This window comes from Micrasema longulum, unplaced genomic scaffold (assembly GCF_059751315.1).
Source record: "Micrasema longulum isolate JH-2025_06_02 unplaced genomic scaffold, ASM5975131v1 h1tg002531l, whole genome shotgun sequence".
Classification (NCBI taxonomy): domain Eukaryota; kingdom Metazoa; phylum Arthropoda; class Insecta; order Trichoptera; family Brachycentridae; genus Micrasema; species Micrasema longulum.
The window spans coordinates 24084-37974 of NW_028279672.1; the positions used below are offsets into that span (position 1 = coordinate 24084).

Consider the following 13891-nt stretch of genomic DNA (forward strand, 5'->3'; position numbering starts at 1 on the left):
TATGTCAAAAGTATCATCTCAAAGAAAAATAGTCCTTTGGAAATAACGTTTGAAATACTGTTTTCCTTATCAAGAATCTTCAAAGAATTTATGTAATCTGCAAGTTTACTCAAGAGGAAAAATCCCGCCACTAGGTTTAAGGTATTTAAAATATAGTACACTTATTTGTATGAATAAATAAACTATAGTAATCGGCTAGTTTCTTGGCTCATTACTGGCGCTGGGCGCGCTTTATTAATATTTTTATTTGGAGAAAAATACAAATGGTAGCACTGATTTATAAGAAATATTAATTATGTGTTGAATAACAATATTTTAAGTTTGTCCAAATTTTTGTAGACGGACTGGATTCAACTCCCTGGGGAGCTGTTTATATTAAAATATTACAACAGAGATTAAAAAATTGAAGGAATATAGATGTTCAAATATGGATAGAATGGTGAATGTTACACAGTTTGAAAGTGGCCACTTAAACCAGCCATTGAATGGTCATAAGCCCTGTAGATGCCTAGACTTATATATTACCTTCTCTTAAATGTTCTTTATCTCTGTTGTAATATTTTAATTATGTGTTTGTTTTTCTGTCAATAAAGTTTCCGATAATCATTATTATGGATAGTCAAATATAATGGTAAGCTGCGCATAATCGCTTCCATACACGGTTCGCTCCTGTTATTTAGTTAAAAACATAAATGGTTTATAAAATGTATTTCTTATTGTTATTTTTACAGGCATCGGTGTTGGAAAACAGAGCGAGCTTTCCTCGGAGATTTACAAGCGGGGGCTTGTGTATGTGGAGAGTAAAGCTTCCGGTAGTAAAGAACTTCCCCATTTGAAGATAGAAGGTGAACTGGGAGAACTGCTCTTAGAAAAGATCCCACCTCCTCCTAAAAACAAAATTCGGATCTTCCAATCCTTAGGTAAACTTATTGATTTTATTTACTTATTTTATTAATACTTTTGATAAGATATTGGTTTTGTAATTACCAGCCCCACAAGGAGCGCTTCTATCGTGGCGGGAATTAGATTTATGATTATTTTTTGAGCATCAGCATCAGCATGTTGAAAATTTTCAATCAGATGGATTTTTTAAAAATTTCTGGAGGGTTTAAGTTTTTTTTTTTGTAACTCATTTTTAATTTAATATTTTATTTACTTTCATTTCACGCATAAAATAATCAGCTTCGTAAAATTAATGAAAGCTACAAAAGTTTTGACTAAAATTCAGAATTTAAGTTTAAACGAGTCAGACTTGAACTTTCAACTTAAAATTTAAAAATCTAAAAAGCAATTCCCTAGTTTTTGAGTAACTTTAAAAACTAACAAAAAATAACTGTTGGTGATAAAATGGCGACACGAGTAGCACAAGTAGACACAAGGTGAAAATGACAGGAATTTTCAACCTCAGTATCTTTGAAGGCTGATTTCAGCAAATAATAGCTTTTTAAGTACTTCTTTTTTTGTATTATTACAAAAGCCTAAGGTCTAGCGCAGTTCTAAGTTATATTATTTTATTAGTAATTAAATCCCACCAAATCACTTTCTGTACCGAGTTGGTGGAGATTTATATTAACACTAACTTATATAATGTTGTTTATTGTGTATGCAGATAAATGGTAGAATTCCGTATTAAAATTTGGTAAGGTATCCAAAAAAGAAAACAATTTTGTTGGATTTATTCTTTACTTATTTTTTACATCATTAAACTGCTAATATAGTAAGTAAATAAGAAAACTTGAGTTTGTCGATAATGCATGTCTCCGCCTTACACAGTTCACGGATCTCAAAGTTTGAGCACCTATTATTTTATTTTATTTTATTTGGGAAATCAACTGTTCTACATACATATTTATAGTAAACAAACAGATATAGTGTAAACTCAGAACTAATAACAGAATTCTACAAAGTATACAAAGTTAGTAAAGAAAATATATTAAATATTAAATAAATACATATAAAATGTTATTTTCATGTACTCGTAAATATTTTTCAATATTCAAAGATTTTTTTTACATATTTTTAGAACATTTAAGTTTGTAAGTGAAAATTCTTGATGGAAGTTCATTGTTATTTATTATATAAATAAAACACGAGTGATAATTGGATAAACCCAAATTTGTGGATTAAAGTATCACTCGTGTTTTATTTTTATAATATATTTTTAGAACAGTTAGTTATTGTAAATTGGGCGGGATTAGGACAAGAATGCCAGAAAAGAGGATAAGGAGGAGAAGGGAGATGTACATATTTTATACATCATTTTATCACACTTTTGCCTGAGGGATCGCAATTAGACAGCATTTAACCTACTTTCATAATTATTTTTCCAATTCTATACTTCGCTCTCATACATTAGAGTTGGCACTAGAACTCCGTCAATAATTAAGAAAGGGGTGCGGCGTTGGTTTGAACATGTAGAGCGAATGGACAGCAAAAGAACGGCTAAAAAGATCTGCGATGTGAATGTTGATGGATGAAGAAAACGAAGAAGACCGAGAAAGACATGGCACGATCAAGTTCATCAAATACTTGAAGATGGACATGTCATGAGTAGGAATAATTGGCGTGCGTGCATGAGAAGATGTATGAATGCAGAGGAAGCGAGGTCTTTATGCAAAGATAGAGTGATATGGTTTTCTACCCTCTTTGCCTACCCCACGGGAAAACGGCGTGATGTTTTTTTTTGTAAATATTTAAGTTAGTTTGAAAATTCTTAACAAGACGAAATGCGTCACATAAATAGTTATATTTGCATCTCTCTCTTGTTTTTTTTTTTTGGATTTCTAAAATTAATTTATTTCAAACTTAAAAAATAGTCGATTAGAACAAATACATGAAGGCCAATTTAAAAACTAAACTTTTGTTAATTTCAATGCGTATGGATATTCGACTTTAAAGCGAATTCAGTAATAAGAGAACAGACGCAGCCAACTCCGATGAAAACTGTCATCAAGCGGAGGCGATTCGGTTGGCGGGGGAATATACTGCGGATGCCTTCTAAGAGCCTTAGCTAGCCTATTTTTCAAAGCGTCAGATTTTAGACGTCCTGGACGTCCGCTGCTGCTTCTTCGTCGGCAATTTATGTCCACGGGACGCGAACCTGACTTGGGAGGACGCACAGAAACTGGCAGTCGACAGAGATGAATGGAGGCTTGTGCGTTTATGGAATAATGATGATAAAATATTTGATGATATAAATAAAATCAATGGTGTGTACTTCAAAAAGTTTTGTAATTATTCGTGATGTCACTGCTTAAAATTAAACCATTAAAATAATCTCAAACTGTTACAAAGTTTGTGGTGGCAAGAAAATGGTTCGAAACTAAGGGATGTGAGAATTTAAGGAGACTTAATCCGTTTACTTAGGAATAGGGTCAACGGGTTCAGGGGGTTTATACTGCCAATAATGAATCCACTGAAAATAATAAAATTTTCCTATTAAATAAGCATATTTTCCATATTAACCTGATTTGGAATTTTTTTTTTTTTAGGTTTGGGTGTAGAAGATGCTGCAGTTGCTCAACTTGTGTACAATATTAAGACGAAATCTTAAAAGACATGTATATGGCTCCAACAATGTAAAAATCATGATCAAAAAACCTTTATTATTGTAATAAAATAAATAAAACGACTTTGTTTTTAACCACTATTTTTTTTTCCACCAACCGGTTTCAAAGCAAACATGCTTCTTCGTCAAGGTATACGTAACTAATAAATTGATTCCTTTTTTATTTTAATCATGTTCACTAAATACTACACGTGAACCCAATAAATCAAGTCGTTTTTTCCTAACACGGGTGGTAATTTGATGTCACTATTTTCGAAGTTAGACAGGAGAGGACTAAAAGAAATATTGTTTATTTGGTTTTTAATTATTGTTTTCTTATTTTAAATCACTTTTTAAATTTTTAAGATTTCTAAGTTGTCTAATTTTAATATTTTATTTTTAACATGAAGTACTTTTAATCCAGTGTCTTTATTGAAGTTATGATTATTTTCTATGAGATAAATTCAGAAAAATTATTATTATTTAAGCATCTTAAGTGTTCTTTTACTCTAATATTAAAGTTTCTTTTAGTTTTTCCAATGTTGATTGAATCACTATCATTACAATTAAATTAGTATATTCCAGATTTATTATATTTATGGACTTTGTCTTTGTGATTTTTTAATAATGTTCCTATATTAATAGTTGTGTAGAAAGCCGGTTTAATGTGTGATGGTAGGGAATTAGATAATTGTTTTTAAAAAATGTCATTTATAAAAAGAATCCGCCTCCATTGTTTAGGTGGGTTTGCTTTATTTACTGTGGGAGTCGAATATAAATATTTATTTACAAGTTTGCCTTTTTGTTTTTGTTTTTGATTTAATATTTTTTCTATTAAGTTCTTATTATATCCATTATTATAAGCAATCTGTTTTATTGTATTAAGTTCTTATAACAATAGTATTAGCAATAAAAAACATAAAAAACAAAAAAAATGATTTCGATATATACCGTAAACCAACATATACTTATACAGACACAATTATTCATAATTCTTCAGATCATCCAATTGGATGGGCAATTGCCCATAAACATTTCTTATTCCATTTAATGATACATAGGTTGATTAACGTTCCACTAGATGATGCTAATTTTAAAAAGAACTAAATAACCACCCAGTTATTGCTTCAAATATAAACTTTACTTTATTATTGTATTTAATAAAAAATATTATTTGAACAGAAGTTGTTTTTACATATGACGGTATTAAAAGCAAACGTAGAAAACTCCATTGAAGTAGTTACTGAGATATTTGTGAAAAACTTTTTTTTTAAGAAATCTCAAAAACCTTTTTTCAAAAAAAAAGGTTTTTGAGATTTCTTAATTATGCTTCATTCACTCAATGGAGAATGCTAAATTTGCGGTGTAAAGTAGTAAAATTGAAATCTGTTTTTACGAGATCAGGATACGGTTTTAAATAACGCTATTATTTATGTAGGTAGGTATTCATGTATAGTTTATTTTGGCATCAATAATTAATTTTCTGTTTTTGGTGGAGATTTCTAAGTTTGCTCCTAATACCCTCATTTACGAACATTTTTTAAAAACATTTTCAAAGTAAAATAAAGGCCCATAAAATACTCATAAAATCTTATATAATAAGTTTAAAAAAATTGCCAATTATTAGTGTAAATTTTGCTAATAATTTGCCATGGTTAACAAGTACTAAATGGCAGTTTTACACTGTGCTACCATTTTATTAATTTTAGCCAAAGTTACAATTTTCTTTCCTTATATTCTACAAAATAGTCACATAAACGCAAATTAAGATATTAAAATAAAGCAATGTGTTTTCTGTTTCAATGTTTAGTTTTTAAACTTTTTTTATTTACTCCCCCAATAATTAATACCATACAAAGCCACATCGAAACGTAATCGGGTTCAGCTAGTATAGTATTAAATGTAAAATGTTTTTTTTTGTATTTAATTTACTAAGAAATATCGAATCTCAAAGGGATTGGCTGCGATCCTCGAGTCAAGGAATTTGAACAAAAAGTGATTGACCGTCTTGGTGGTGTCTAGCTGAAGACGACAGTCGAAAAATGTTCAACGCCACAAAATCAATACCAACTGATCGAGGCATATAAGTAAACTTCCCCCTAAAGTTGTGCGACTTTGAGTATGTAGATGATACAGTTCTTTTTGAAAAATCTGTTAGTGATTTCAGGAAATTGTTGACACATTGGAGGAAAACTCAACTCCTCTGCGTCATAATATTAATACGAAAAAGACTCAGATTATGTGTAACAAATCATATCTTCACCCTGATCAGCCTCTCTATAACAATATACAGACGGTTGAGAAAGTTGACACCTTTAAATACTCGAGAGTTCACATAAAAGAGATAAAAAACATTAACGATTGTAACATTTTGTCCCATAATTTGTCCAAATTAAACATCTGGTGCCAACAAAATAAATTGCATTTCAATATAAGCAAATGTCAAGCAATGAGATTCTTTAAAATAAAAAATCCGATTCTATTTAATTACATGTTAAATCAAACTAAAATTACTGATGTTTCTACCGTGAGCGATCTGGGTGTTTTGTTCGATTCAAAATTATTATTTAAAGAGCACATTATTAAAATATCTAACAAAGCTGTAAAATTATTAGGATTTGTACTTAGAACCGGAAAAGATTTTAATAATATAAACACATTAAAATATCTTTACACATCTCTAGTTAGAAGCCAACTAGATTATAATTCTCCAATATGGTCACTGGTCACCTTATCAAATCACTTTCTCAGATTCTATTGAGAGAATTCAGAATAAATTTCTTAGATATATTAATTTTCAGATGGGTTTTTCTACTAATCAATTAAATTATAACAAAATTTTAGACTCTCTTAAATTAACTAAATTGCAAGAACGAAGAACATCGACCGATCTTACGACTTTATATAAAATAATAAAACCAATGTTTGATACCCCCGATCTACTGAAATTGATTTCATTCTATGTACCACCTAGATTAAGCAGAACATCTACAATATTTTATTGTCAAAATTCTCGAACGGTAGCTCAATATAACTCACCTATTGTTAGATTACAGAATACCGGGAATGAATATGCATCACATTTTGATATATGTATTTATTATTTTATATATATATTTTAGTTTATCTCTGCCTATCTTAAAAAATAAAGTGAGCAACATATTTTTATCAAAAAGAGCAAATCATCTTCAGAAAATTGGGTTGGAATAGTTATAATTTGATTGATTAATGTATTTTGTTATTGTATAATTTCTTTAAAATATATATGTATTTCAAGTTATTAATAATGTGTACAGTACGAGTATATTAATATTTCGTACTCAATTTTTTTAATTATTTTTATTTTTAAGCACTCTTTATACCACATATATGTTAATGGCAGAAATGCCGTTCATAAATAAAAAAATAAATAAATAAAAGAGCTCGCAACCCGCCTATAAATTGCTGGAGCAACTTTTAACATAATGCGTGTTTTCTTGAAATCCTGCCTATACTCGGTCAAAACATAATGCAGATTGTTCAACTCTTATATAATGCCAGTACTTCTATATGGGTGCGAATCTTGGCACCTTACCAAAGCTCAAAACACCAAATTTCAGAGTTTTGAAAGTAAGTGCTGGAGAAGAATATTAGGTATAAGGTGGTTCAATTTTATAACTAACATTGAAGTCCAAGAACGGACGCAGCAGTCTCCTATAACAAGCGTCTTGATGATGCGGCGGTGGACCTGGCTTGGACACGTGCTGCGCATGCCTCAGGAGAACCCAAACCCAAGTTTCCTCTTGGGGCTCACGCGGTCCTCGAAGGCCGTCGATGACGATCTTTAACTCTATTCGGCGGAATTAAGGGGCGCAGGATTGACGTGGGAAGAGGCAAAAAAGCTGGCCGGTGATAGGGTCTCCTGGAGGCAAATGGTGATGTCCACATGCTCCACTTAAGAACGGATGTGGAAAATAAGAAGAAGAAGATTCACCACGGTCAACACAAGTTATTCATATTTTTATTTTTCTCAAATAAACTTTGTTTATATTATAATATTTACGTAAATGCGGTGTGACAAACTGGTATGAAGTAAATACGAGTACAAAAAGTTAGAGCGAGATAAACATCTTTTAGTATTCAAAAACGAAGCGGCAACTTCTTGAAATAGACCCACGAACGTGTATTTTACGGAGAGAAGATGGAAACTGTATATGCCTTTTTTATAACCAAGTCTGGTTAGAAAACCTTTAGGGATGGAGGGAACTTAAAAAATGAAAGAATAAAGTATTTCGGCGTGACGTCGAGTTTATATGAAAGGGAAATTCAAGCTTCGCTGAAAGCGTGTTTACTTTAAAAAAGGAAAAAGTTATCTTGGAGTGAATCGTGAATTGGATAACCGAGATTTGATTGCTTTTTTATTCAAAGGTATATACAATTATTTTATACGTTTTCATACAAAAAAGCAAATATTTACTCAGCTCTAACCAGATATAGCCTGATCGACACGTGCCTTGCATAGTATTCATGCTCTTCGAATATTCATTGAACGGAGTTATGCGGAAATAAGCCAGTCTGTCAATTGAGAAAAAAATAGTTATGGTGTTATCATATTCAAGAAGGTCAATTATATGTTCTGCTCAAAATAGCCAGGCCGTTTTCAATGAAAAAAAACTGTAATAGTCACCTTATGAAAATTCCATGATGTTGAAATGTCATTGAAATGAATGCCGCCTCAAAAGTGCTGAGTTTGCATGAGGTTCTATGCCTGGCCATTTTCTGCAAAATACATAATCTGGGGTGTGTACTCGTAATCAGCCAGACTAAAAAAATCACAGAAGTTCTTTTAAAACATAATTCAATTATTTTTTAAGTTATTATAATTAAGTGATTCTTGACAATTAAGTACACTAATATAATCATAAAAGAATATGATCAATACATAATGACATTACATACATCAGATTTTTACAAGGGCTATCTGTTTTCTATAAAATGCACATCTGAGGTTGAGTGGTCAGCCAGACTTTAACCTTTCCCTCACTAAGCATCCAAAAATTACACATGATCCGAACGAGGGGACCAAACGACCCTAGCGTCTACTTGTATATGGCGTCAGTAGAATTAAACGTTGAAAATGTTTAAGACCGTGCAATAAAATATTCATATTTTCGCGTACACACATTTTACTCATTCGTGTATTTTATTCACTTTTGTTAGTTTGCCGAATACTTATGTAAAGTAAAATTGACCTTTGTATTATTTACCTCTTTTTTAGTTTTGATATAAAAAAAATCAACTATTTAAAATTTAAAAACAAAAACGGAAAAATGCTTCTTTCTAATAATTTCAACATTACAAAAAATATACCGCAAATAGCTTTAATAATACTTGAGTTATCGAATAAAAATCGGTCTATGGATTCGAATCCCTCCCTTTGGTCCGGCTCGGTTAAAAACCATTAGATCTTGTCATATGCATAACTATTTTTTTATAAAGGTTTAGACTTTTTACAGATTTTTTATAAAAATAGTTTGTTTACAAAAATTTGCATTTCCTTTGAATTAACATTTACCTTTTCTTTTCAATCACAGTCAGTGCACCTCAGTATACAAGGATATTTGTTAGTAGACCTGATCTTTTCAGGACGTGATAGTAGGGTTTAGCCAATTTGACCATAAGGTACCCTGGTCTAAAGAAGAGCCTCTTTGAGATATTTGAATTTTTAATATTTTTAATGAAAGTGTCACCTTGAAATCGAAGATTTATGATATTTTTAAAATATTATTTCCAGCCTGAAGACTTGAACGGCAAATGATGTGAAGATTTCCTGGGAAATAAATTGCCATTACTTTTCGTAGACTTACCGCTTGCCCTAAGAAGGGATACGAGGTACTAACACGACGGTTGCTCTGCACACTGTCGGAGAAGTGTACGCGTCTTCAAAATACTGTTACTTCGAATCTTACAACTTAAGTCCTTTGTTATTGAATTTTTCAAAAGATCGTTCACAGGTGCCCCAACTATTGCACTTTTTTGGATAGCTAAAAACATGTAAATCTTTTAAAAATCATCTGCACAAAATAATGTAGGAAGGTGTTTTTGAGAAAACGTCAATTAAAAAAATACTTTGTCAAAAATTTATTTTAAATTCAGATTTAAAGAGCCTACCGCTCTAGCGTTAACCATATTTCTTAAACTTTCAAAAACTATTTTGATTGAATGAGGTTTTTTAAAAAAAATCATAAATCTTTTACTTCAAGGTGATACTTTCATTAAAAATATTGAAAATTCAAATATCTCGAAGGGGCTTAGCTTTAGACCAGGGTACTACATGATCAAATTAGTTTCTTTTGAACTCTACTATAACGTCTTGAAAGGATCGGGTCTACGTATAAGTATCCCTGTATACAGTCAATTTGTGTGTCACCCTTTAATTAATTTTCCCGATTCTGAATCTTTTGTTCCTTATTTTCAATTTTTCTTATTAATTTTAGTATTTCAAAACCAAAAAATCTCACATGGGCCTGTTCAGAAGTATTATTTTTATCTTGAATATATAATGAAGTATATGGTGAGAAAGTAAAATAGAGACATAAAATAAAAAAAGAAGGTTGCATTCAGGTTTTAAAAAAAAAAATCATTAGCTTGATAGTAAACCGGGAGAAACGAAATCAAGGTTCGTTGTCAAGGTTCGTAGGTTTTCACGGCCTTCAGAATACAGATAGTGTTTTTCTGGGCTATTATGCCGTGTTTGTGGGCTTTGTATTGCCGACGTTTCCAACTGAGAGAACCAGATCCTTTACCTCCTCCAATGGCTGTAACGGTTTGTACACGGCAATTTTTTTTGTGTGTTTTAAATACAGCACCTTGAATCAGTCATCTGTAGATGGATGCAATGAGAAGAACTTATCTCCATTCGATTTCTTCCTTCCGGATTTTTATCTGAGGGTAGCAATCAAGTCAAAAACGCTCTGGTTGTATTTCACACTATATTTTAAATACATAAATCCTGAAAAATGATAAGTCCTTAGTTTGACTTTTTTGTCAGGTCAGAATGTCAACAAAAGCCGTAATAAAGGATCACAATAAATCCAGTCATTAGTCTCTCTAAGCCGTTCAACAATGGAGAAGGATAATGAAAATGATAAATACCCCCCGAGGTCCTCGCCATTTTGTTTGTTAAAAAGTTTCCAGAATACATAATTTGTTGAGACTTCACTAACCCAATAAAGTCGAAGATTAAAAAAAAATTCTTACTGAAATTTAAGAGAATAGTTTAAAATTTCATGTGAACCAAATAACCTTTTTTTCAAAATTCAAACTTTTATTTTGGCTGTAAGTGCAAAACGTTTTATTGTATTTATAATCAAGGTATTTAAAAAAAATCAGTTAAGAATTTTCAATCCTTTCAATGTATGTTATATATTATTATTTATGTGGGGTTCATAGTCCATTGATCGATGACACCCATACGTGCAAAATCATTTCACCTGAAATAGAGCGACGACCAATGAAGCAATTCATCCATTTATATTGCAACGGTGAGCTTGAGGAGGATTGATATACAAAACTTACTTTAAATATTGGACGCGCTTGTCCGAAAAATGCCTTTCCAAATCTGCGATCCTCCCTTCACAAAACCAGTCGCAAACGGCTAAGCCACAACGCTAGAGCATGATAGGGATACCTAGGCTCGAAGTTTACCATATAAAATAGAGAAATATATTAGGGACAAAATACTTGAAATCATACACCGTCTTTACAGTCTGAATTTAATAAAAAATCATGAAAATTTACACATGCAATACAAGCAATTCAAGTTTGTACCTAATTTCAACATTCATTTAAATGTATTGAATAAACTATCCTTTTCTACAAATATTCTAAAATTATTAATGGAAATTATGTAAACTGGCTAATAAACTATTCCTAGTTATAAATATATTATATTTTAAGTCATAAATTCAATTCATCTAAAATAAATAAGTATAAATGCACTGTATTTGTTTTGAAAATTTGGAGTTGCGGATTTAACGAAATCAGGTGTCAATCAAAACCAACATGGCGACGCGTGGAATATGAAATCTTGAAAAAAGTTATTTGGGCCCGCTTCTTCAATAATCTTGGATATTTCCATTGAAGTCCTAGGTCGTCTGGTTGGAGTTTGTATGAGGTCCAGCAATGGATGCTCCAGCACTAAGCCATAACCTCAACGCCAGTAGCTTCCCAGAAAACATCAGAAGACAGTCCGTTACTCGCTCATTTTCGCACATAATAATCCCCTGGTTTTTTTTATTTTTCAATACTGTGCCATGTAATTTAAGAGTTGATTTTTACTTATCATCTCTTCAAAATGAATCCATCAGATAACCAAACAAACGTGGTTCGTGTAACAATTTTTTATTGAAATATGGTCGAAATATGGTCGAAATATATTCGAATAAATAAATACGGATACTGGTTAAAAATGTATATAAAAATACAAAGAAGCTCTGTAAATTCCAAACGTGGGTGTTTGTGATTTGAAACTAAACCATGGAAGATTTAGAGGATTTTATAAGTTTACAAAGCTCGTAAAATGACTTTTTAAATAAAAAACAAATAAATGACCGCAGGTTTAATGGTTAACTGACCACCCCTGTTTTTACGTTTGTTAAAAAAAACATATTTTTTTCAATACTGAAATCGTAACTCTGCTTAAGTCGCGTTTTCACGTTTGTGAAAACGCGACTTGAGATAAATTATCTGTTATAAATTATCCTTATCTGTTTAGATAAACTTAGAGCAGCTAAATTTTAACGTGTTTATAAATGCCAATCCATATGTCTCAATAGACAAGAAATAATAAATAACTGCGTGATAATTGTAAAAAGACAGATTAACATGAAGGATAAAATACCAAAGCTTTTTTGAGTTCCTTATGAAACTTTTATCATGAATGGGTTAAATGAAGCCAAGATAGTTTAATTAATTTTTGTACTGGAGAGGGCATCGAAAATCTCAGAACAATTATGTAATTTACATTTTAAAACATTCAATTACTTGATATAAATTTAATATTGAAATAAATGGAGAAATTCTTATACATATCTCTAGGAATTCAGATTACTATTAGATATGTAATTCGCCGGCTTAGTTAATAACTTAACGCACTGCAGAGTCTCAATTAAAATATAGTCTGTACTTTAAAGTATTTTGATTTGAGCTATTTTAAATCTGTCTCCGGCACTTTTTAACATATATATAGATGATCTTACCGTGCTTCTCAATTCAACCAAAGTCGGATGTCATGTTAACGGCGCCTGCGCTAACAATATTAGTTATGCAGATAATATGGTATTATGGACTACATCTATTAATAGTATTAGATTGTTGCTCAATATTTGCGAAAAATATGCATTGACCACAATATGATAAACAATGCCAAAAAATCTGCCGTATTTAAACACAAGACGTCATTTTCTGAATTCGTGCACCCATCATCAGATTAAAACTAGTTTGCCAAACAGTTAAGAGTTAGGAAACTTTGTTATTGGTCCGAAATTCATTCAGAATACGGACATTAGACTCGTTTATTTGCCTGCAACGGTTAGCTAAGTACATACAAAAATAAAATGACTTATCAGTAAAAAGGGTCAACACATGCCGAAAGAAGATTTCAAGAACTTTTAACGATTTTAATCACTAGATCTTTAGCTTACCAGCGTCAAATTAAGGGAGAAAGCAATAAGCCTGGAATCAGCAAATGAAAGCTTTTACTGGTAGAAATCACAGAAAAATTAATATTTTGAATACGTGTTAACATTGAGAACAACGACAGGACTTGCATTGAATAGAAGAATAAATATTGAATTAGTTTAAAATAAAACACTTTGTGTATATATTTTAGCTTAGTTTATATTTACACCTGATGATGGGTAATTCAAAATACCGTCATATTAAATCATATCATAATCTACAGTCATATTAAAAACGAAATATCGTAATGTAACACTGACTTTGTTTTATATGATTTTGAAAATGTTATATAAAAGGTTGATATTCAAGGTTTCAAAAAAAAAAATATATAACCAACCCAAGCATCAAATAAAATACTTTTGTACTTATTAAGTTGTGACCATAGAATTAAGAATAGTCCAGAAGGAGCGTAGAATCATATTTGAAAACATCAGACTGTGTCCAATAATTCCCCCACTCCGGCTTACTTTCGCCGCGCGTATTCGTGAAGTCGCCGGGTAATGTTGCTTGATGGGAAAAAAAAATCAAAACACAAATGTAAGGTAAAAAAAAAGTATTCTCTTAATTTCTCTAAAATTTTATTGTGCACGCAGAAACATTGATTGACACAACAGAGTAGATAAG

At 31.2% G+C, this 13891-nt stretch overlaps 1 long non-coding RNA gene across 1 annotated transcript; it reads left to right on the forward strand.

Moving 5' to 3' along the window:
- Window positions 1-780: 780 nt before the first annotated feature.
- Window positions 781-3643, forward strand: LOC148272012 (uncharacterized). The gene is made up of 2 exons (XR_015824962.1): window positions 781-920; window positions 3492-3643. It is a non-coding gene; the product is annotated as an uncharacterized LOC148272012 (long non-coding RNA).
- Window positions 3644-13891: the final 10248 nt, after the last annotated feature.